Here is a 24,024-nt window from a genome sequence, read left to right on the forward strand (position 1 = left end):
CCAGCTGGGAGAGACTTATGAAAATGACTTCTTGGAACTAATTTTAATAAGAAGCGGGGTTAGGTTATGAATATGTATAGGCGTATTTGGAAACCTTATGTATATGCAACATTTGATTGTATAAATTTTGGCAAGTTGTTGCCCCAGGTGCGCATGGCTTTGGTGGGACTACCCCACCCACCCACCCACCCACCCTTACCCCCCACCCCCACCCTCCACCACTCGCTGCCCAGCGCTGAATAAACATGCCTACTTTACAATCTGATAAGATTGTGGAGTCTGATTCTGCAGGTCAGTCCCACAAAGACAACCGTGCAGAATGACAACTTGCGGTTCAGGTACTGCATCCATACAGGTACTGCATCTATAGTGTGATCAATCTTTTCACAGACTCACTCTTCCTGTTGAAATAAGCATCTTCCATAACAAAGACCGAATGTTGTGTATCAAGTAGGTTGCTTCAGGACTAACATAAGAACTTCTCTTTACCTCAGTGGTATTGGAAAGCAGTCAGTGTCTGTTTCCAGACTGTTAAACAGCTTTCTCCTTCTTTGCTTTAAATTAATTGGTTGACTCATAGTTGGAACTATTCACTCTTGATAATAGAGTTCCCTGGCCTCACAGAGTAAATAGGCTAACAAAAAGAGCAGTGAGTTTTCCAAACACAACAAAGTTATGTATCCCAGTTCTTTTTTAGACCTCATGTAAGAAATGGTCCAGCAATTCATGTCAATGGTCCAGCAATTCGTGTCAACAGAGGGTTTAAAAGGTAAACATTGGGACCTGGATCTAGGGGACAGGAGAACAAAGGAGTTTCAAAATGACTGTTAACTATTGCATGGGATGCTACACAAGTCTCTGACATCCAGCCAAGAGATTACCAAATAAGGAAGAAAAGGAAACTGAAGGACGACTGGAGAACAAAGCCTGGGAGGAAGACTGCGAGCCTTCAGCCCAAACGACCCCCAGAGGGACCACCGAGAACTGATACGCATGTGCCAGTGGAAGGGGTCGAATTCCGGAAACTAATTGTAATAACCCTGCCTTTCTTAGAAGTAGTGATGAATATGTATTAGCTTAGGAACATATAAAACCAGTCGCCCAATGTAACACGTGTGCGTGTTAGAGAAGCCCTAACTCCCCGCGCACCCAGCTCTGTTTACTTGCCTTTTATTAACCCCATAAATAAATCATATAAAACTAAAAATTGACTCGGAATTTATAACACTCAGTTGTGGTTTGTAGAAAACACATAAATGATACTCATAGTGGCCAGCCCCTGCAGTGCACATGACATACGGAATTAGACTCTATAACTCGAAAGTTATAAAGTAGGTATGTTTATTGCACGCAGATGCACGGGGGATCGCTCCTCCACAAGCGTGCATACCCGAAGTGACAAACCATCCCACATTTATACAATGAAACAAATGAATATTCAATTAACGCCTATACATATTCGTTACCTAAACCCCGCTTCGTATGTTAATTAGCTTATCAGTCCGTTTCCTGGAATGTGGTGGTCTTGCAGGTTTGTAGGTGATTCATGTTCTTGTGACCATCCGATCTTCTTCAGCAAGGAAAGGTGATTCATGTCCTTGTGACCATCCAATCTTCTCCAGCAAGGAGACTTAGCACTCCCTCCCTCTAGATAGCATTTGAATGTCTTTCATCTTTTCTCATTCTCTTTTAAATAGCCCCTTTGTTGAGGAAGAGGGGCAGGCGTCTCCTCAAAAACTGTAGTTGTCTCCTCAGAGCTGTGTGCCTATGTGACCAGACACCGCACCCATGACTAGTCACCATACCCACATTCCTGAGTAGACATATACAATCACAGTCGGTGTCAAGCGTCCCCATTTCACACTATTTCTCCATATCAGTCCCCCCTTTTTTATTAAGTAAATTCTTTTACTTAAGCAGTCTTCCCAAATGATATAAAGCATCATACATAAGCGTTACCCTTTTAAACATTCTCCAAACCCACAAATATAACATAATGGTTAGTATTAAGGAAATTCCTAAACTGATCAATAAGATCACAATGGGGTGTACCATAGCGTTAAGAATTCCTGTTGCAGAAGGTGACCAGCCAAAGAGAGTATCCCACCAATTATAGTTTCCATCCTGTTCTACCTTTTTTAAAACTTTCTTGATCCCCCCTACATCATGATGGATCATAAGAAGAGTTTCGTGTCCCTTTTCTTTGGTTTCTTCCAGTATACGTTGTAAATCTGCATGTTTTAATAGTTCTTTTATACTACTTATATTTAGTCCTATGGGGGTAGGAATTATCATCTGTGATAGGGTAAAGTTAGATTTTAAGAATTGATGAGACACTACTGGGGCTGAGTAACTAAAATCGCATCCTGTGATAGTAGTAAAATTACAAATACAATAATTTGAATACTGTGCAGTCTCCTTTACCTCCCCATCTACGGTTATTGTGTTACACTTAGTTCTCAAACACGCACATCCCTTCCCTGCATATATAATTACTGTTTTCAAGTTTGCATTTGGTCGGGCATCGAAATGACATATTTTCTGATCTGTATCTAAACAAGTATCCTGAGCCATTATAGTATTGCTTTCACAGAGGAAGCCCTGCTGCTCTCGCATAATACAAGATTCTAAATCTACTGTTTGCCACTTGTCGCCTATCTTTCTGGCCCATGTTCTATGTTCAAAAGGGTATAGGAGCACCCCATTATGGTTGCCATATTCCACCATGACTGGAGTTTTCTTTCTACCTCCGTAGCATTGTCCCATACCATCTTTCGAATTTCCGTAGGAAATATGCCTTCCTCTCCTTCTCTTATTATGGATGCAGCTATTGATTGCATCCACATTTGGGCTTGGATACAACTTAGAGCCAGGGCGACATCGTCCTGTAAACCACCTAATGCCTTAGTGATGACTTGATGATCTTCCATGTTTATTTGTTCCCACCTGGGGAGTACCTTCGATATCAACCATTGGTGCGCCCCTAATGCCAATAATGAAGATTTTAGTGGTTGTTGTAGTTTTGATAGATCGGCCGTGGTGGCGGCTAGTTTATTCATTATCACCTCTGAGTCTATGGAATTTAATACTCCGAGTCCTGTTCCCAATATTCCAGTTACATCTCTCACTATTCTGTTTCGATAAATATTTCCCCTTTTTCTTAACCAAGTTGTCCATCCCTCATAAGAGGTTCATAAGAAGGGGGAACAGGATGGCTTAGCATCAGAAACATTGACTTGTATTTGTAACTCTATTCTTTTAAGAGACCATTCTGGGTTAAACAACATTGTTTGTTGTGGTGCCCTTCCCATATGGTGGATCCACAACCGCTCAGGTTCACTTACTTGCCACCCACATTGTTCCCATTTGTCCAAGTAAATTTGAGTTTCAGTTCTTTCTTATCTGGGGTTACTTTCCACGAAGTTGCAGGGGCTTTCTTGATCCGGGTATGGTGAATCCAAGAATTCTGCCCCTCAACCTTGATTGCAGTGTAGGTGGTGAGTAGGACTTGAAAAGGTCCGGTCCACTGTGGTTCCAGGGTTTTATCTGCAAAACACTTAACGTATACATAGTCCCCTGGTCGTATGTCGTGAACAGGTCCATCCAGACCCCTACTGCGTGTTCCCATCACATGCTTCTCAATTCTTATTAATTGTTTGTTTAGTGCCACCATATAGGAAGTCATTGTTTCTTCACCAATCTGTGAAGACGTCCCCTTTTGTACCCCATAGGGTCGTCCATATAAAATTTCAAATGGGCTAAGCCCCTCTTTTGCTCTTGGTCTAGTTCGAATTCGTGTAAGAGCTAATGGCAAAGACTGGGGCCAAGTTAGATTTGTTTCTTGACCTAGCTTGACAATCTGTTGTTTGATTAGATGACTCATCTTTTCCACCTGGCCACTCGATTGTGGTCGGTATGGGGTATGTAATTGCCAATCTATTCCTAGATGGTGGCTGATCTGTTGCACTATTCTGGACACAAAAGGTGGTCCTCTATCCGAGGACATTACCGCTGGGACTCCAAACCTAGGTATTATCTCTTGGAGTAGTATTTTGGTCACTTCCCGGGATTTAGCAGTTCTGCACGGGAAGGCTTCTGGCCAACCTGAAAAGGTATCTGTTAGTACCAATAAATATCGATACCCCCCTTTTCAAGGAAGTTCCAAGAAATCGATCTGCCAATGTTGCCCTGGAACATTTCCTCTACTAATGTTCCCTAGTTTTATTTTATTTGCTGTATTGGGATTATTGCGTAAACACATTTCACATTGCTGAGTCACCTGTTTTATTACAGTATACAAGTTTTGCCCTATCAATTTCTGATTTAGACTTTTATATAAAGCATCAGCTCCCCAATGTGTCTTATTAATAATAGGGCTGTGGTCCATATTGAATTGAATGATACCACTATACGACCATCCCTTAAATAAGTCCACTTAATTTTATTTTATCATTCATGTCCTGAATTACCTTTAAGTTTTCTTTAGAATAGTTTGGCTCCTGATCTGTACTTACAGTTTGGATTTTATCATCTGGTATTAAGGATAATTCCTCCTTTCCTACCTCCTCTGTTACTCGTCTGGCCTCATGGTCGGCCAGGTGGTTTCCAATTTCCAAATCAGTGCCTCAATGGGCCATCTTATGTTCTTCCTTCCTGGATGACCCTCTTATAACAGAGGGGGCCATTCCTCACATCAAGGTCTGGCATGGCATATGTTCCCACCGCTCAACGCCTACTGGGTTGCAGCCAACAGCGGAGCTCAAGATTCTTCTTGGTGGCAAACACAGAGGCCAACCCAGTCTTGCCCTTGACTATGGTAGGAGGCACCTGACCAACCTTATTCCTTGTACTTCGTTGTCAATGCAAGTTTCATCTGCACATCCCATAACAAGTCACTGTCATGGCAAAACACACAGATTTACATTAGTAGAACTACTACAGAGTGTATTTTATTTCAGTTTTTCTGCCAATATCCCCACAGCCTTGCTGACCAAGGGATATTGTTTTTTATCTGAACTGGGCAAGCCTCCCCCTTATAATTTTTACTGTAACAGGTAAAGCATTTTTCACCTTTTATTTTCGGATACACCTGGTTAAAAATTTCTTTTACTTCAAGGAGGTCCTCTTTTCCTCTTTTCTGTTGAATTAAAGATAAGCTCAATATTTCAATTACTTGATCATATTTAACTTTTAATTTCATTTCCCCTTCTTTAAACGTCTAGATGTTCTAATAAATCTCATCCCAACAAAGATTTTGGTGAATTTGGCATTCTTATTTGTTTTCTTAGTTTGTACTTTAAAGGTTTCAGGATGTTTTCCTGGTGGCCAGCAGCTCCCACAACTGTAACAAATTATATTTTTTTTTTTTACTGAAGTTTAACAAATAAGTTGGTTTTGTATTCACTAAAAATTCCACCTCATACCCATTCCCTGCCCTAAAGGGGCCGTTACCGGTCCTGTTGTACTGCAAATGCTGCAGCAATTGGGGTGACATTGTCAGGTCCTTCTGCTCAATTGTCAGCAACAGCAACCCCCTCCTCCCCACCATCAGGAGGATTCGGGGCAGGAGATGCTGTTCCTGCTCTGCAGGTTACACAAGCCTGCCTCTGCAGCAGCACTTCTGTTTTAACTCTTTCTTACCCTGAATGCAAATCTGCTACTTGTTGCTTTAAGTCTGTGTTATTACATATCAGCCTTCGCAGGCAAATAGTGACGTGCGGAATTAGACTCTATAACTCGAAAGTTATAAAGTAGGTATGTTTATTGCGCGCAGATGCACGGGGGATCGCTCCTCCACAAGCGTGCATACCCGAAGTGACGAACCATCCCACATTTATACAATGAAACAAATGAATATTCAATTAACGCCTATACATATTCGTTACCTAAACCCCGCTTCGTATGTTAATTAGCTTATCAGTCCTTTGCCTGGAATGTGGTGGTCTTGCAGGTTTGTAGGTGATTCATGTTCTTGTGACCATCTGATCTTCTCCAGCAAGGAGACTTAGCACTCCCTCCCTCTAGATAGCATTTGAATGTCTCTCGTCTTTTCTCATTCTCTTTTAAATAGCCCCTTTGTTAGAGAAAGAAGGGCAAGCATCTCCCCGTCTCCCCTTTGTTAGAGGGGCAGGCGTCTCCTCAAAAACTGTAGTTGTCTCCTCAGAGCTGTGTGCCTATGTGACCAGACACCGCACCCATGTCTAGTCACCATACCCACATTCCTTGAGCAGACATATACAATCACAATCGATGTCCATTGTCCCCATTTCACACTATTTCTCCATATCAATAGCAAACACCCTGCCATGCGTCCAGCGTGACTCAGCCGCACCTTCGAGGGGGTACAGGGGTTTGTACAAACTCACCCCAATACTTCAACACTTTCACAAGGTCTTTGATTCTACACACACACACACACCTGCCTCAGGTTTTACATACATCAGTACAAGTTTTTATATCTTACAACGTGTTTCATTCTGGTTGCTCCACAGAAGGAACCGCAACCTGAGCTTTTAAACACAAAAATTTCAACAAGAACATCTTTCTAGTTTAGGTCTTAGGGTTTTTCCTATCCTTTTCTAGAGCCATAATCCAAGATCAGGTGATGTTAATCCCGCACTCTTTCTAGTGCTAGTACCATAGGATCCCGAGGGGGTACTAATCCACAGGCCTTTTGCCACTCGGGTTTGTCCCGGAGGATGAAGAACATGTCTGCATATGATACTTCGTCCCATTTTCCCTCTCAGAAACAACATTAATTGCAGGAGAGTGTTATAATCTAACATTCCTCCCTCCTGAGGCCATTTCACATCACTCCAATTTATACAAAGGCCACCACTGATTACAATATTTAATCCATTTCCTTCTATTTTCAGTACCACCATGTCCTACGATATCCCTCCAATGTTTTAATATACAACCCAAGGGCGATTTTTCACAGGGCTTACTCCTTCCATTTCCTATTTCACAATTTTAATTACTTTGTTTTCTCCGGCCGCCTTAGCCACCCAAGGTCGGAAACGCGGATAGAGCTTCTTCTTACTCGTTTTGCACTCAAACGCGTGTCTCAAGCACTCTTGCACTCACACTCAGTCAAAATAATTAAGCTATACACGGAAAATCAAAATGCGCATCTCAATCACACCATTCACACTCTCCAGGCAGCCCTCAGTCACACAAGCAGTATGTTATACGGTACCGTGCACTTATGTACAACTTTTAGGAACACTGACAGTTCACAAAGTATGCATTTCAATGAACAATTGCCAAAAAACAAACAACAAACAACAAATCAATTTTTCCTGGTCTTAAGCAGAGTGTGAAGTTTTCCGCTATTTGCCACGGATTACCAGAATATTATTATTTTTCAACATACATTTCATAACTCCAAGTTTTGAACATGTAACAAGACAAGAACATAGAACAAACAAGACACAGAGCGCTATTTCAGTTGTTACATTCTAGGAATTCCTCAATTCTTAAGACAACCTAAAGGAAGTTTTTAGCTTCCTTTTTCCTACGCAAAAGTTTCCCTTTTACTTTTGCTGTGAGGTCCCTCTTGTTCCTGTGAGATTCCGCCTTATTCCGTCCCGCCCCCCCGCTTTCCGTCACGAGGCCTCCGGGCTTTTAGGAATGGCAGTAACCTCGGGTTTGCTCGATCTGCCCTCAAGATCGCTAGCGGCCACCCCTTGGTCAGCAAACCCCCTCCCAAGGTACCTTTCCTCCTGGGGACTACGCTGCGCGCCGGACATCTCCGTGCATCTCACCAGCCACCCCGTTACTAAACATACCGTTTTATCCGTGGATCCAGGGGTTTCTCTTCTGCTCCCGGGTGAACAGCTGAGAAGAGGAGGCTCCTCCGAGGAAATCTCCCGGGGCGCGCCTAGGAGCGTCCGCTCCGCAGCTGGTCCCTCAGCCGAGCAGAAATCCTCCTGGCTGGCTCGCCAAACTGACGTGCGGAATTAGACTCTATAACTCGAAAGTTATAAAGTAGGTATGTTTATTGCGCGCAGATGCACGGGGGATCGCTCCTCCACAAGCGTGCATACCCGAAGTGACAAACCATCTCACATTTATACAATAAAACAAATGAATATTCAATTAACGCCTATACATATTCATTACCTAAACCCCGCTTCGTATGTTAATTAGCTTATCAGTCCTTTGCCTGGAATGTGGTGGTCTTGCAGGTTTGTAGGTGATTCATGTTCTTTATCTCCATTTGCTTTTGATGAGGCTGTCATGCTATAATGAGGGAATTTTGCTTCATTAACAGTCTGTAAACGGCTAAGAGCTGAAAACACTTTCTACCACATTATCAGCAAACTCTGCCTATGTGACCAGACACCGCACCCATGACTAGTCACCATACCCACATTCCTGAGTAGACATATACAATCACAGTCGGTGTCAAGCGTCCCCATTTCACACTATTTCTCCATATCACTGAGCAGACATATACAATCACAATCGATGTCCATTGTCCCGATGTCACACTATTTCTCCATATCACACATATGTGAAAGGTTTCAGAGAATATTAACATTAAAAACATCCAGAGGTATTTTTTCTTCTGTGATTTGCTAAAAGCTTCCAGAATGCTCTTAATTTTTTTTTAACATTTTAAATAGTTATGTTCTGCATGGGGAGGAAAACACAGTCAAACCTTTACTCAAGACCACTTTCTGCAGCAAAAAATACAAGTGTAAGTAGTTTCCCCCCCACCCCTCTCCTTCTTCACGCTTGCCCCAGGGCTGCTCCCCCAGCTTGTGCTGCCCATGCAGCTGCGCAGTGACCTGGAACACTTCCCTAAACTGACAACCACAGGTTTAGTTTTAGCTAAATTATATTTAACCTGGCTCAGCCCCAGTTCAGTTCACTGCTTTGGCTCATTACATAGAAATGAACATCCAAGGATGGAAGGAACCATACAGCTCAAACTGCTGCTTCCTGATTTAAAGAACGTAGTCAAAATTTCTTAGTGACTGAGTATCCTTTATTGGCAGCGCTGGATGCACGGGGGATCCTTCCGCCTAACGTGCATGTCTAAAGTAACTAACTATCTTATATTTATACCGTAAACCAATGACTATTCAATTAACGCCTATACATAGTCATTACCTAAACCCGCCTACTCTCGCTTCGTATGTTAATTAGCTTATCAGTCTTTTGTGCTTGCGCAAATTCTTCCAAGAATTGTGGGCAAGGGTCCTCGGGATGCGGGCGGTGGTCTTTGGGAGGAAGGCCGTAGGTCTTCCTCAAGGTGTACTTTTCAACTTTTGCCAGAAAACGCTGAGTTGGGTGAGTTACCAGTTTCAACCAGCTCTTGCTATCTGTCTTTCCTCCTTGGGTGTGTTTTAGCTTAGGATGCCGACAGATAACAGGATGTCCACAGCCTCACAAGATGTTGGCAGACACACAATACACAGAGGATGTCATGTATCTTATATTCATTACATTTTAACTACAAAATTCATTCTATCCTAGAGTGAGTTCATACAATATCATTCCAATGAGAGAAATGAACACGAAACCATAACCTCAGCATCAGATTTAATTGTGTCAAAGTGAGTAATTTGCCCAGACAACTGACATACTATACTGCTAATCAACTTAAAGAACTAATCAAGTAAGGAACCTACTTGCTGAGGTACCTACCTGAGTATAATATATTAGTAATAGGCATTTTTTGTGTATCTGTGAGAGACCATATCTCCAACTGACTGTCTCAAAGCTTGTTAGCTGAGCTCCTGCAAGTCTTTAACAGTTGTGAACAGATAAGGAGCCAACAGCCGCCTGACATCAGTTTTCGGCCAGGGTCAAGGAAAGGCTACGCTGCTGTGAGGGATGTGCCTAGACATGGACAATCACCACTATCTATGCAGTGATCGTTATCTATGCAGCCATCGCAATTGCCCCAGGAGGAATGTGGCACATGCCATTGTCTGGGGGAAGGGGAGGAGGGGGTCTGAACACCCTATAAAAAACTGTGCAATCAAACAATAAGTGGCAATCCGGAGACACCCACCACTGACAGGAACTGCAGACCTACAGGATGCCGCTGGATCCACAGTGGTGACTCTCTTGCAACTCTATCCCGACTGCTTGCTAGATTTCCTTCTTTTTCCTTCTTTCCTATCTTTCCCTCTCTTTCCTATCGCTATTTTCTTACCACATGACACAATAAATTTCCTTGATTTGCGGCATTTGACCTCGTTTGTGTCTTAATCTCACTCTGCGTATAACAAAGTATCTTCCCGGCTCAGGTCTTCCTGGACCGGAACAGTACCACAAGTCTGTAAATCAAACAGGCATACAAGTAAAATTCTTTCCATCTCACAAGCAGAGAAACCTTCCCAGTATGAAATCAGAAAAGATATGCTGCTCTGACAGATGATCAGAAGAGGCATACTAAAATGAAAATGACCTGCAGATAACAAAAACTGCTCCCTAATATCCAAATGAATATTTTATTAATTAAATTTTGCACTTATTCATGGTAGAGAGTTAAAGCAAATTTGCAGTCTTTTAGCTTATTAAATAACATACTGTTCAGAAATTCTTGGAACAAGCTAGCTTAGAGAATTTTTAAAATAGTTTAATTGAAAATATATAGTTCGGTGAACATTAATTATACTGTAACAGTAGAATTCATTCTTCCTACTGGGTTGTGCAAGTGGCACTCAGATACCAGTGTTTTGCTATGCTGGATATGTAGCTTACTGACCCTAGCCAGCATCAATGTGAGCAGAAGGGGGTGATATTACCTCAGATTTTGCAAGGATCTGCACTACCTAAGAAAGGAACAAAAAAATTACCCCCGACTTCATTAGCTCCACTGAAAGAACAATAAAATACCTAGAAAAAGAAATGAACTAACATTGCTTACATTAAATGAGACTTCTAAAATATTTTATTACCATTTGATATGGCACTTTTTTTCCCCTACTCATCATTGTGGGGTTAGCTGATTTACAAAAGACATATGAAGTGATATGGTGAAAAAAACCTAAAACTCTGCTGCAGACAGAAACTGCATAGATAACAGAAACATTAACACCCAAGAAAGAGGGAAGGGTGGGAGCTTAGCACCTAGCACTTCGAGAAGGGACAGTTAGTAGCGATGTAGATGAGCTCAACTACCAACTGAGAGGAGGACATCCTTGGCGCGCCCCGAGACTTCTCAGAGGAACTCCCTTGCTCGCCCGATCACTGCAGGGGCAGACAAGGACCATCAGCGGACCAGGTATGTTGAATGGGAAGGGGTACCTATAAGTCTTGAGGAGACGTCCTACGTGAGGTAGAGAGCTGAATTGCTCACCCCTGGGTGGTCGAGGTAAAACCCATTGGAAAGGGATCTTGACTGGGTAACACATGTGTCTTGATGGTAACTTAGACCCTCCTGGTCGGAATAGCAGGAGGAGTGTGTATTGTGGTGGTAATTACCTATATCTGCCGTAAGTGCCCGGTATGGTGTATATTTTGAGCTCACGTATCTGGAGTTAACAACACTTGTTTTCTGTATGATTGTGTGACTGAGAAGTATGAAGCAAGTGTGGAGTGTGTGCAAGTATACTTTTATTATGTGTTCTGTGTTGTATTATACCTTGTTAATGTATGGGAGGTAGATTGGGATTCAGGTATATAGAACCTTGCTGATGTAAAGCCTGGACTGCGCCTGTCCGCCTTATTATCAGTGTAATTCATATATTCGAGCTAATTGTTCCTGGTGCTCAGACTTTATTTGTCAGAAGAGTGCGATTTAGTGATGGGGGTGGGGGTGTGTGGGGGGTGTGTGGGGTAAGGAGTAAGGAAGTACTGAAAATAAGCCCTCTACATTGTATTTTAACCCATTGGAAGGAAATTGCAGGGGCACCTGGGGGAAGCATAAATAATAAAACTCTCATTACATTTTGCAATCAATGGTGGCCCCTCTATAAGTTGGAGGATGAAGAAAAGTAGCCCCCGAATGGAACCTTAAATTATAACACTATATTACAACTGATACTCTTCCTAAGAAGGGAAGGAAAATGGGAAGAAGCCATATATGCAGATATGTTTTTCACTTTCTGAAACAACCCTGCATACCAGAAAGATTGTGGATTGGTGCCTCCACAAGACCCCATGGTGTTAGCTTTAGAGAGTGAGCAAAGGAAGGAAGGAAAAGGCAAGTTGAAAAGGTGTTGTTCAGCATGTAGTATAGGGCAGAGATGTATAAAGTTAGAGAAGATAAGGGATCCTAAAGAGGGGGTTTTACCGGAATATTATTGAGCTCCAGTAAGTCCCAAGCGGGAGGAGGACAGGGATTCTATTTCTGGAGGCCTGTCTGACAGTCCTGTATCCTCCCACACCCGAGGAAAGAAAGAACAGACCGTGATACAGGCTCTGTTAAGGGAAGCGGTAGGCCCAGATGGAGAAACAGTTTTGGCAAGAGTCCCATTTTCTTCGCATGATCTTGAATCCTGGAGAAACGTGGCCAAGGGCTACTGTGATGATCCAGTGGGGGTGAGCAGATATTTCCAACTTATTTTGAAGCAGCATAACCCCAATTGGGAAGATATTCAGCTATTGCTGGATCATTTGACAGAAACTGAAAAACAATTGGTACTAAAAGCATCTCAAGGTTTGGCTAGTGGACGTCTTAAACCCACAAGGGAAGATATTAAAGATCACTTCCCTTTACAAAATCCGAGGTGGAATCCTAATCATAGTGCCCACATGAGCCTGTTGATCGCTTACAGAGAATGGATCATACAAGGAATGGAGAACGCGATTCCTAAATCCATTAATTGGTCAACCCTGTATGAAATTCAACAGGATCAAAAGAAACTCCATCCAAATTCCTCAATAGATTGAGAGATACCATGAGAAAATACACCCCACTAGATCCTATGCCAGAAATTGGAATCCAACAGCTGGTTTCTTTGTTCAAAAGGTAGTCAGCAAGTGATATATGAAGGAAATTGCAGAAGTTGAAGTAGACAGAAAGCAGGAACTTGGAGGCTTTGTTAGATGAAGCATGGAGACTATATAGAAACAGGGAAGAGGAAGATAAGAAAAAAGATAGGAGGATACTGGTGGCAGCTTTGACAGAAACTCAGGCTCCTAGGAGAGACAGATTTTGGAAGCCCTTAGGGAGGAACCAGTGTGCAATATGTAGACGACAAGGGCACTGGAAAAATGAATGTCCCGAAAGGTGCAGAGGAAGAGGAAGAACTCAAGCACATATCGAGAAGTACTGACAAGGACCCAGGGAATCTACCCTAGCGGACCTGCTGGTTGTATTAAAGCTAGGGAATCAGCAACATAAAATAGAGTTTTTGGTTGACACAGGGGCAACATTTTTGATCTTAAATCAAGCATTGATGCCTATAGATGATGATTTTGTAACAGTATGGGGAGCTACTGGCCAAAGTGAAAAGGCATATTTCCTGAAACCTCTTAGTTATAAAATAGGGAAGCAATTGGGGGTGCATAAATTTCTGTACATGCCTAATTCATCTAGGCCCTTATCAGGAAGGGACTTATTAGAGCAATTGGGAGCAGAGATAAAATTTTCTGAAGGGAAATTGGAGTTTAAGGTAGGGAATGAACAACTGATTGAAGCCCTCAGTTTAAACCTTATAAATTCTCCTACCAGCACTAACATACCTGAAGAAGTCCAAAACCAGGTATATCCAGGGGTATGGGCTTCTGAAGTACCAGGCCGGGCAAAATCAGCTTCACTCATAATAATAAAACTTAAACAGGGAACAAAGACAATTAGGATTAAACAGTATCCTTTAAGATTGGAAGATAAAAGAGGGATTCAACCAATTATTGAACAATTTCTGAAATATGGATTATTGGTAGAATGTGAATCTGAGTATAATACCCCTATCCTACCAGTTAAGAAACCAGGTGGAAAGTATAGAGTAGTACAAGATTTAAGAGCCATCAATAAGATAACAGAAGATTTGTATCCCATGGTAGCTAAGCCATATACATTATTAACTAGGTTAGGATCTGAATTGGCCTGGTTTACCATACTGGATTTAAAGGATGCATTTTTCTGCCTACCCTTAAGCCCAGAGAGCCAATTGTTATTTGCTTTTGAATGGGAAAACCCAGACTCTGGAAGAAAAAGACAACTCACTCAGACTGTGCTACCACAAGGTTTCAAAATTAGTCCGACCCTTTTTGGAAATCAGTTGATCAAAGACTTTAGAAAGGTGGGAACATCCATCAGGAATTAGAGTGATTCTGCAGTATGTAGATGATATATTAATAGCTACTGAAAACAGAGAGTCATGCATAGAATAGACAATAAGTCTGTTAAACTTCCTTGGATTAAATGGTTATCGTGTCTCTCCCCAGAAAGCCCAAGTTGCACAACAACAAGTAACTTGCCTTGGATAAGAACTTATGGCCGGCAAGAGGATTCTAGGAACTGCAAGGAAAGAAGCCATCTGCCAGACCCTGAGACCACAGACAGGTAAAAAACTTCGTATCTTTCTTGGCATGACAGGTTGGTGCTGCTTATGGATTTATAATTATGGGCTTTTGGTAAGACCCCTTTATGAACTCTTAAAATCAGATTTGAAAACCTTGACCTGGAATAAGGAGGCTGATGAAGCCTTTTGGAACCTAAAACAAGAATTTATGAGAGCACCGACGTTAGGGATACCAGATCCAGCCAAACCTTTCTGGTTATTTTCTCATGAAAAACAAGGAATAGCCTTGGGCATTCTGGCCCAAAATGTGGGGCCAGATCGGAGGGCAGTAGCTTACTTTTCTAAACAGCTTGATGAAGTAAGCAAAGGATGGCCGAGTTGTCTAAGAGCAGTGGCTGCGGTAGTACTCAGTATTCAAGAGGCATGCAAATTTACGTTGGGCCAAAAGTGGGATACAGTGTTGGTATCGCACACTGTATCTGTAGTCTTGGAAGCTAAAGGGGCCCATTGGCTGTCACCTCAACGATTCCTTCAGTATCAAGCTATTATGGTGGAACAAGATGATATGCAAATTGTGGTTACTAACACTGTCAATCCAGCATCTTTTCTCAGAGGAATTGAAGGAGAACCAGTATCCCACGACTGTTTAGAGACAATTGAAGCAGTATACTCCAGCCGATCAGATCTGAAAGAAGAACCGCTAGATTAGAAGATGCTGAAGATATGTGGTATACGGATGGGAGTAGTTTCATTCAGTATGGAACACGTAAGGCTGGCTATGCAGTAACTACCGCCGATGAGGTAATAGAAGCTAAAGCCCTCCCTTCCAACACCTCGGCCCAGAAGGCAGAAATCATAGCTCTGACCCGAGCTTTAGAATTAGCGAAAGGGAAGAAAATCAACATTTGGAGAGACTCCAAATATGCATTTGGTGTAGTTCACGCCCATGGGGCAGTTTGGAGAGAGAGAGGACTACTGTCTACCCAAGGAAAACACATAAAACATGCCGAAGAAATTCTAAAGTTATTGGAGGCAGTCCAATTTCAGAGAAAGTGGCCATCATGCATTGCAAAGCCCATCAGAAAGGAACAACAACCCAGCATATAGGCAATTCCATGGCTGATCGTGAAGCCAAAAGGGCAGCGAAAATGGGTCTGGCAGAATTGCACTCTTTGATCTCAGATGGTAAAATACATATTGATCAAGTAGTCAGGGAACCGAAATACTTGAAGGCAGATCAGAAACTCATTACAGATATGGGTGGGAAGGTAGAAAAGGATGGGTGGGTTAAGACACCACAAGGAAAAATTATAGTACTGTTACCGAAATCTCGGAATGAAGAACTTATCGACACCAATGTGATGTAGATAAGCAGACACTTCTTTATTGACGGCCGGGTGCATGAGCGAGTCCTCTCACGATCAACGCACACCAGGTCTCAAAATCAGACACCATATATAGAACTTATTCATACATATTCATTAAGTATTCATGCATAATCATAATATTTCCCATAAATCATTAACATACTCTCCTTCTATATCCGATTCTGCGCAGTAAAGCTTAGAAAGGTCTAGAAATGGGTCTGGGGTACCATTTGGGTAGGTGGTATATGAGTCAGTGGTCGCGATCTCCCCCTGCCGGAATTACCTTTTACTAAACTTCACGGTTTCTTGGCAGGTAACTACAAGCTGTTCCAGTCGACTCTCCGCGGTTTCCATTAATCTCATATTCTGACATTTCAATACACCTTCTACATACAGAAGACTGGTCAAATATAAAGAAACCTTTCAAACCCTAAAGTTATTACCTAAGTTTTAACAATGGTTCTAGCCCCTTCTTCTAGCCTTGGTACAGGATGTACAGAAGATCTCATAGCAGCTTTTACTGTGCAACTATAAGTTTCATTAAAATATTTCTTATCCCTCTATATTTCAATTTTATAAAATAATTTTATAAAATCAAATAATCAATCAAATAAAGTCAGTCAATCTTAACTTATTAACAAATCTATAACAGTACCATTTGCAGTGCTATGGGCCTTAATTTTGGTAGAACATCAGAAAACTCATTGGGGAGCAGAAGCCTTATACAGATATTTAAACCAGTATATCGTGGCTCGAAATCTATATACTACCATCAGACAGGTAACCCAACAGTGTGAAGTCTGTTTGCAGAACAACCCTCAAACCAACCAACGGATCGTGTTGGGACAAATAGGAAAAGGGTATCACCCTGGGCAATGGTGGCAGATTGTTTTTTTGGAACTCCCAAGAAAAGGGTTTTTTCGATATTTATTGGTTATGACAGACATCTTTTCAGGTTGGCCAGAGGCATTCCCCTGCCGAACTAATAAAGCTAGGGAAGTGACTAAGGCACTGGTACAAGAAATAATACCAAGATTTGGAGTCCCGGCAGTAGTATCCACTGACCAAGGATCACACTTTGTGGCCAAAACTACTCAACAAGTTGGTAAACTCTTGGGAATTAATTGGCAATTGCACACCCCATATAGGCCACAAGCAAGTGGTCAGGTGGAGAAAATGAACCACCTTATCAAATTACAAATTGCAAAATTGGGACAAGAAGATGGATTACCTTGGCCTCAGTCACTACCCTTAGCTCTTCTGAGAATTAGAACAAACCCAAGAACTAAAGAAGGACTAAGCCCTTTTGAGATATTATATGGGAGGCCCTATATGGTACAGATGGGGGCATCTACTCAAATTGGTAATGAAGTATTAACCGATTATGTAATAAACTTGCAGAAACAGCTATGAGAAACAGAAAAGCAAGTCCTGGGAATTTGTGCCCATGGATTGTATGGGCTGGTACATAATATTGTATCAGGTGATTATGTATATGTTAGATCTCTTTCAGGTTCACCTCTGGAACAAAAGTTGGAAGGTCCTTTCCAAGTACTGCTTACATCCCATACATCAGTCAGAATTAAGGAACAAGCATACTGGATCGATTATACCAGAGTGAAGAAAGCCCCTAAGTCACAATGGAAATCATCATCTACCAGACCTCTGCAGCTTCAGATCCAATGAAAAGACTGTTGATCGTTTGTATATTAATAATGTTCTGTATAGTAGGAACTCATTCTTGGGACCAGAATTTGTTTGTACAACTAACCTATAATGTAACAAATGCTTTGAATTTGACAGATTGCTGGGTATGTTCAGCATTTCCCAGAGGTAGTACAGAATTTCCATTATATGGTGTAATGGTATCACAAGTAAATTGGAGTTGGCCATTTAATCATAAAGGATTTGGTTGTTATGAATCTCCAGATAGTACAGCAGGACCCCAAAATGAGGCACAGAAATTAGGGAATTCTACAATAATTAGACAGAAGGATATGAATGCTCCGCAGATGGGATGGTTCAATTACAACTATTCTGCTCTAAACTGGAGTGTATGTGACCCACCAATTCTAACACTTACTAAAGGAAAATATAGCACTACCCCGGAACGTAGAAAAGTGCATCTAGGTATGCCCATTAATCAGACCTATGGCTGCTTGCCTCAAGGATTATGGTGGTTATGTAGAGATGGCCAGGCCAGGAAAAGACTACCTAACCGATGGCAAGGTGAATGTGGGTTCGGATACCTAGTTCCCCAAGGTAGAATATTTAATCATTCACATCCTCCACCAGGTGCTTTGAGATCCTCATGGAAATTGGTTAAACGAGGAACCAATAACCCCCTGGTGACCTGAAGAACAGGATTCCATAGTTTTGTCAGATGGTTTCTTCCCTCATTACGGGTAAGTGAATTAGAAAAAGCAATAGTAAATATTTCTGCCACCATAGAACAAATGGAAAAACTCACCATAGATGCTATACAGGGAATCCAACAAGAAATTTCTTCATTAAGAAATGTAGTACTTCAAAATCGAATGGATCTGGACATACTTTTAGCAAAAGAAGGAGGATTGCGTATGGTTATTAATCAAACTCGCTGTGTCTATGTTAACCAAGACAAACGAATTGAAATAGATTTACAACAAATTTGGGCAAACCCCAAAATACTACATCTAATATCCCTAGATGATACTTCCTTTGGATTTTCTGACCTCTGGGAAAAGCTTATTTCTTGGCTACATAATTTTATGTGGCTGAAGCAGCTCTTTGTTGGAGTTATCATGATTATTGTATTAGGATTATTGATTTGTATTATGTTACGATGCTTTCTGTGGATGTGTAAAAATAATGGGAACAGTTATGAAGAATGGAAGAAACATAGGCTAAGACAAAGGCTAGAGGATGGGAAGTATATTACCAGAATTCATACTAAGGATGTGTTATGGTTTAACCCCAGACGGCAACCAAGCACCACGCAGCTGCTTGTAGAAGAATGGCTGCAGAGCCGTGGCCATAGAATCCCTAAAGATCTGCACAGTCCAGGCCTGGAATTAGAATAGGCCTGGAATTAGAATTGTGCTGAAGTTCTTGTGCTGAAGTTAACAAGAAAGTGGCCTTGATCTATTCTTGAATCCTGAGACCAAGTAACTTTGTTGTACTAACAGGCCGTGGCTGTAACAAGCTACAGCTGCTGGGAAGGCAGGTGCAAGGCCAAGGGAGATAGGGAGCGGAATGGGAATAAAGGGAGTATCAAACCGCAAGGCTGAAACAGAGCAACGCAAATAGCTGCATGGATAGAATGCTTATTTTAGTCATGATAATTAGAGGTGTGAGAACAGCGCGTGCTTAGAGGCTAATAACCAATTATATTTTTGCTTTGGGAATATGCGTGTGTATTGAGTCTATATAAGTAGCATTAGAAACTAATAAAGTTGAGCAAGATGCATAACTCATATTGAGTAATTTCTTGACTCCGGCGAACCTTTCTCCCAACAGCTGCTTGCACATTTCCCCCCACCCAGAGGGATGGGAAGGAGGATCGGAAAGGAATGTAAAACTCAGGGGTTGAGATAAGAACAATTTAATAGGTAAACCAAAAGCCGCACACGCAAGCAAAGCAAAGCAAGGAATTCATTCACCACTTCCCATGGGCAGGCAGGAGTTCGGTCATTCCAGGAAATCCGGGCTCTATCACGCGTACCGGTTACTTGGGAAGACAAACGCCATAATGACGGATATCCCCTCCTTCTTTCTTCTTCCCCCAGCTTATATACTCAGCATGATGTTCTATGGTATGCAATATCCCTTTGGATAGCTTGGGTCACCTGTCCTGGCTATGTCCCCTCCCAATTTCCCATGCCCCTCCAGCCCTCTCCCTGGCAGGGCCCAAGGAACTGAAAAGTCTTTGATTTGTTATAACATCACCCAGCAACAACTAAAACCATCAGTGTCCTATCAACATTGTTCTCACATCATAGCCAAAACACAGCACTGCACTAGCTACTAAGAAGTAAGTTAACTCCATCCCAGCTGAAACCAGGACAGGATGGTATTGTTTAAGCAAAAGAATTTACTAAGGGGAAAGAAATGGGGGGACTTGATATAGTGAAAAAACCTAAAACTCTGCTGCAGACAGAAACTGCATAGATAACAGAAACATTAACACCCGCGAAAGAGGGAAGGGCGGGAGCTTAGCACCTAGCACTTTGAGAAGGGACAGTTATGAGCTCAACAAGAATGTAAGTAAGGAGCCTTCTGAAGAGGACATGCTAACTGCTAAAAGAAAACAAACTAGGGTAAAATAATTGTGGTAGTAATAGATCAGCGACTTCCTACTCAAATGGCCCCCACCCCAAAGAAGGTGGATCCCCCGCTGGCCCCGGGATCATGCTGATATAGGTTAAAACCAGCCTAGTGGGCATGTATTAGCTTGACATGTTTAGAGTGGACAATAAGGAAGGGCTAATCCTTAGCTAGCAGATGTTTTAAGATAACAGAAACTAAATAACAAAGACTGCTAATGTATGCAAAGATAAACAAGAACTTCAGGTAACTGCCCAAGAAGATGAAAAGTACATCTTGAAGAGGCACCAGAGGGAGGAGATTCTGAATGTTTGGAAACCTTATGTATATGCATGCCTTTGTATAATAAATATCGGGCTGCTTGTTGAAATGGTGTGCAAGTTAGGAGGAGCGATCCCCTTTGCACCTGGCGCCACAATAAACATACCTGCTTTATAACTCTCCTCGAGTTGCAGAGTTTGATTCTGTATGTCAGAACTGCACAAAGATATTTAGAATACAGTTCTGCAGCATCACTACACAATGCCCCATTTTTCATGCTGTGTTACTCTTGAAAATCCATTCTATGCATTCTGTTGCTCGATCATGTAGCCACAAGTGATGCATAATCTGGGATTCAGGAGACCCTCTCTTTGTGCTCAGCTTGTTGGAGTCAAGTGGGAAGTGAGAGAAGATGAGGCAAAGTCCCACAACTGTGGAAAAGCAGGTGGGTACCCAGAGGAGATGTCCATGGTAATATGAAGTCATACCCTTGCTCCAAGGGAAAACCCACTGGAGGAAGATTTTGATGAGCTAGTGGTAGCAAGGGGAGCCATGCTGTGCCATTGAAACCTGGAATCATGCTGGAAGCTGTTATACATGAAGCCCAAGATAGAAAGGTTTTTAGGTTTTTGATGGTTTTGTGTGTGTGTGTGTGTGTGTGTGTGTGTGTGTGTGTAAAAAAGAAAAACCTTCTGCTACTTCTTTGGCAAATTAAAAATTTGGTCCTTGGGATTAGTTATTCAGTCAAATTGCCATACTAGAAATTGTTAACGTAACAATGCTTACTTACATACTGAATGATGAATGATGTACCACTTATCTATAGGATGATGTATTTATGTTTATCTAAAAGTTGGGAAACGTCCAAGGACCCTTATTGCTAACATGACGGATGTACTAATTGCTAAGTCCTTGGATTTGTCATCTTTAAAAAGGCTATCTGGTTCCTAAATTCCTGTTGCTTATACAACGTGGCAAAGAAAAGAACTTAAATCATGGTCAGTAGTTTAGTGAGATATGTAAATGAGTTCCTGGAATTGTAATGAATATGTAAACGATTTCCCGGAAAGTTAATGAATAGGTATGAGTAGCTTGTATAAAGAGGGGACTGAAAAATCCCCTCGGGGTGCATGACTTGGGTGGAGCGATCCCCCATGCACCCAGCGCTGCCGAATAAAGATAACCTCCGCTCACTTGAATATTGGTGACTGATTCTTCAAATCAATTTGGCACCCCAGGTGGGATCTGCTCGCTCGGCTGCGGGACCCATTGAGAGTGGGGACTGCCTAGGGTACCCCCGGGGATTTTCCCGGAGGGGCTCCTCATCTCATCTGGATCACCGCAGGAGCAGACAAGGACTCCATTTTGTGGAGGAAAGGTATTATCTTTATTCAAATATTATACTAATTTTAAATATATATATATAAAAATATTATATTTAGAACAGTACTGTTTTGTTCTGGATATTTCTGGTTCTGGGTGTTACAGATTTGCTAATAAGTTAGAATTGATTGACTTTATTTGATTTTACAAAACTATTTTTTAATAGAAATATAGGGATAAGAAATATTTTAATGAAACTTATAGTTACACAGTAAAAGTTGTTATGAAATCCTTTGTATAGTAAGGCCAGAAGAATGGGCTAGAATCATTGTTTAAAACTTAGGTAATAAATTTAGGGTTTGAAAGGTTCCTTTGTACTTAACCAGTCTTCTGTATGTAGAAGGTGTATTGAAATGTCAGAATATGAGATTAATGGAAACCGCGGAGAGTCGACTGGAACAGCTTGTGGTTACCTGCCAAGAAACCGTGAACTTTAGTAAAAGGTAATTCCGGCAGGGGGACATCGCGACCACCGACTCATATACCACCTACCCAAATCGTACCCCAGACCCATTTCTAGACTTTTCTAGCCTCTACTGCGCAGAATCGGATATGGGAGGAGAATATGTTAATGGTTTTGGGGAAATAATATGTTTATGCATGAATACTTAATGATTATGCATAAATAAGTTCTATATATGATGTATGATTCTGAAGCTTGGTGTGCGTTGATCGTGAGAGGACTCACGCACCCGGCCGTCAATAAAGAAGTGTCTGCTTATCTACATCACATTGGTGTCGATAAGTTCTTCATTCCGAGATTTCGGTAACATGGGGACTGGTCCGTCTGTAAAGCTGTCCATAAATCGTAAGATTTCTGTGTGCTTATGCAGGGTGGCGTATGCCGGGTAGCTAGCACCGCAGGCATACATCTGATTCTGATCTGGTAATTCATGTTTTAGTCTGAAGACTAAAACTTTGGGTAATTCGGAGTCAATCCATATACATAGGATTGATATTTGATTCTGTTCTGGTATTCGTTCCGGTATTAAGGTAATATCAGAACTCTGATTCTGTTCTGGTTGGAAGACTGACACGTTTGATGATTTGAAGTCAATCTGTGTGTATAGGATTAATAATTATAGGGTTACTAATAATAATTGTTATACTCATGCTGGAAATGTGAGAACATTTCTGTATTAGGTATATTATGAATGTTGGTATGTGGTTATTGTCTTGAACATCCGAGGGGTGAGTGCAAACCTCTATATGTTTTATAGTGCATATAGTGTAAAGAATTATTGAATATATGGTGGGGGTTGCTGCTTAGGGACAAAATTCATCTGTGAGCAGTTACTCTGTGCTGTTTTGGCATCAATTTGGCGAGCCAGCCAGGAGAACTCTCCACCAGTGCTGGAATCCAGGGGCCTGGGGACCCTCAGGGCCCCCAACTGCATCTTCTGTCGGCAAGACTCCCCTACCCCTTGGCTTCTCACACAGGTGGACAAGGACTTCTGCACAACATAAAAGGTATTTATATTTATTCTTTGTTTTGAATATTTGATTGTCTTAAGGTTTGGTTTTACCCCATAAGATGAAAGATGGGACACATTCTCGCAGGGTTGAGAAGAAGGGACGCCTTCTGAAAAGGGTAATAGCCCTATTTGATTGTCTTAAGATTTGGGAAGCTAAAATCTTCCTTTAGGTTGTCTTAAGATTTGAGGAATTCCTAGAATGTAACAACTGAAATAACGCTCTGTGTCTTGTTTGTTCTATGTGTTGTCTTGTTACATGTTCAAAATTTGAAGTTATGAAATGTATGTTGAAAAAAAATGATATTCTGGTAATTCTAGGCAAATAGCTGAAAACTTAACACTCTGCTTAAGGCCAGAAAAAAAAAAATTAGAATCTGTTTCTTGGCAATTGTTCATTGAAATGTGTGCTTTGTGTGATAATGTGAACTGTCAGCGTTCCTAGAGTTGTATGTGAGTGCACAGTACCGTGTAACATACTGCCTGTGTGGCTGAGGGCTGCCCGGAGAGTGTGACGTGTGTGAGAGACGCGGTGTCACTGCGAAGCGAGTGGGGAGTCCCGATCTGCGTGTCTGTGTTCCCCGCGAGGGGCTGGCCAGAGACGGACGGAGCGATTGACAAATCAATTTATGAAGTGTTGGAATGCATAATTAGAAATTAGAGCGGGAGACTGTGGACAAAACATTAGAGCTAACATCATTTGGAAAAAGCACGAATTAACCTCTGCCCTTAGTGTCGTAGGTGCTGTCTGTATACTCGAGCAAAGGGTGGCAAGTGTCTAAGATATATTATCTCCTCGCAAAT

At 41.7% G+C, this 24,024-nt stretch overlaps 1 long non-coding RNA gene across 1 annotated transcript; it reads left to right on the top strand.

Moving 5' to 3' along the window:
- The first annotated feature begins 230 nt into the window (after positions 1-230).
- LOC121080695 lies at positions 231-22,623 on the top strand. Its single transcript, XR_005825463.1, has 3 exons — positions 231-1,231; positions 21,961-21,965; positions 22,613-22,623. It is a non-coding gene; the product is annotated as an uncharacterized LOC121080695 (long non-coding RNA).
- Positions 22,624-24,024: the final 1,401 nt, after the last annotated feature.

This window comes from Falco naumanni, chromosome W (assembly GCF_017639655.2).
Source record: "Falco naumanni isolate bFalNau1 chromosome W, bFalNau1.pat, whole genome shotgun sequence".
Classification (NCBI taxonomy): domain Eukaryota; kingdom Metazoa; phylum Chordata; class Aves; order Falconiformes; family Falconidae; genus Falco; species Falco naumanni.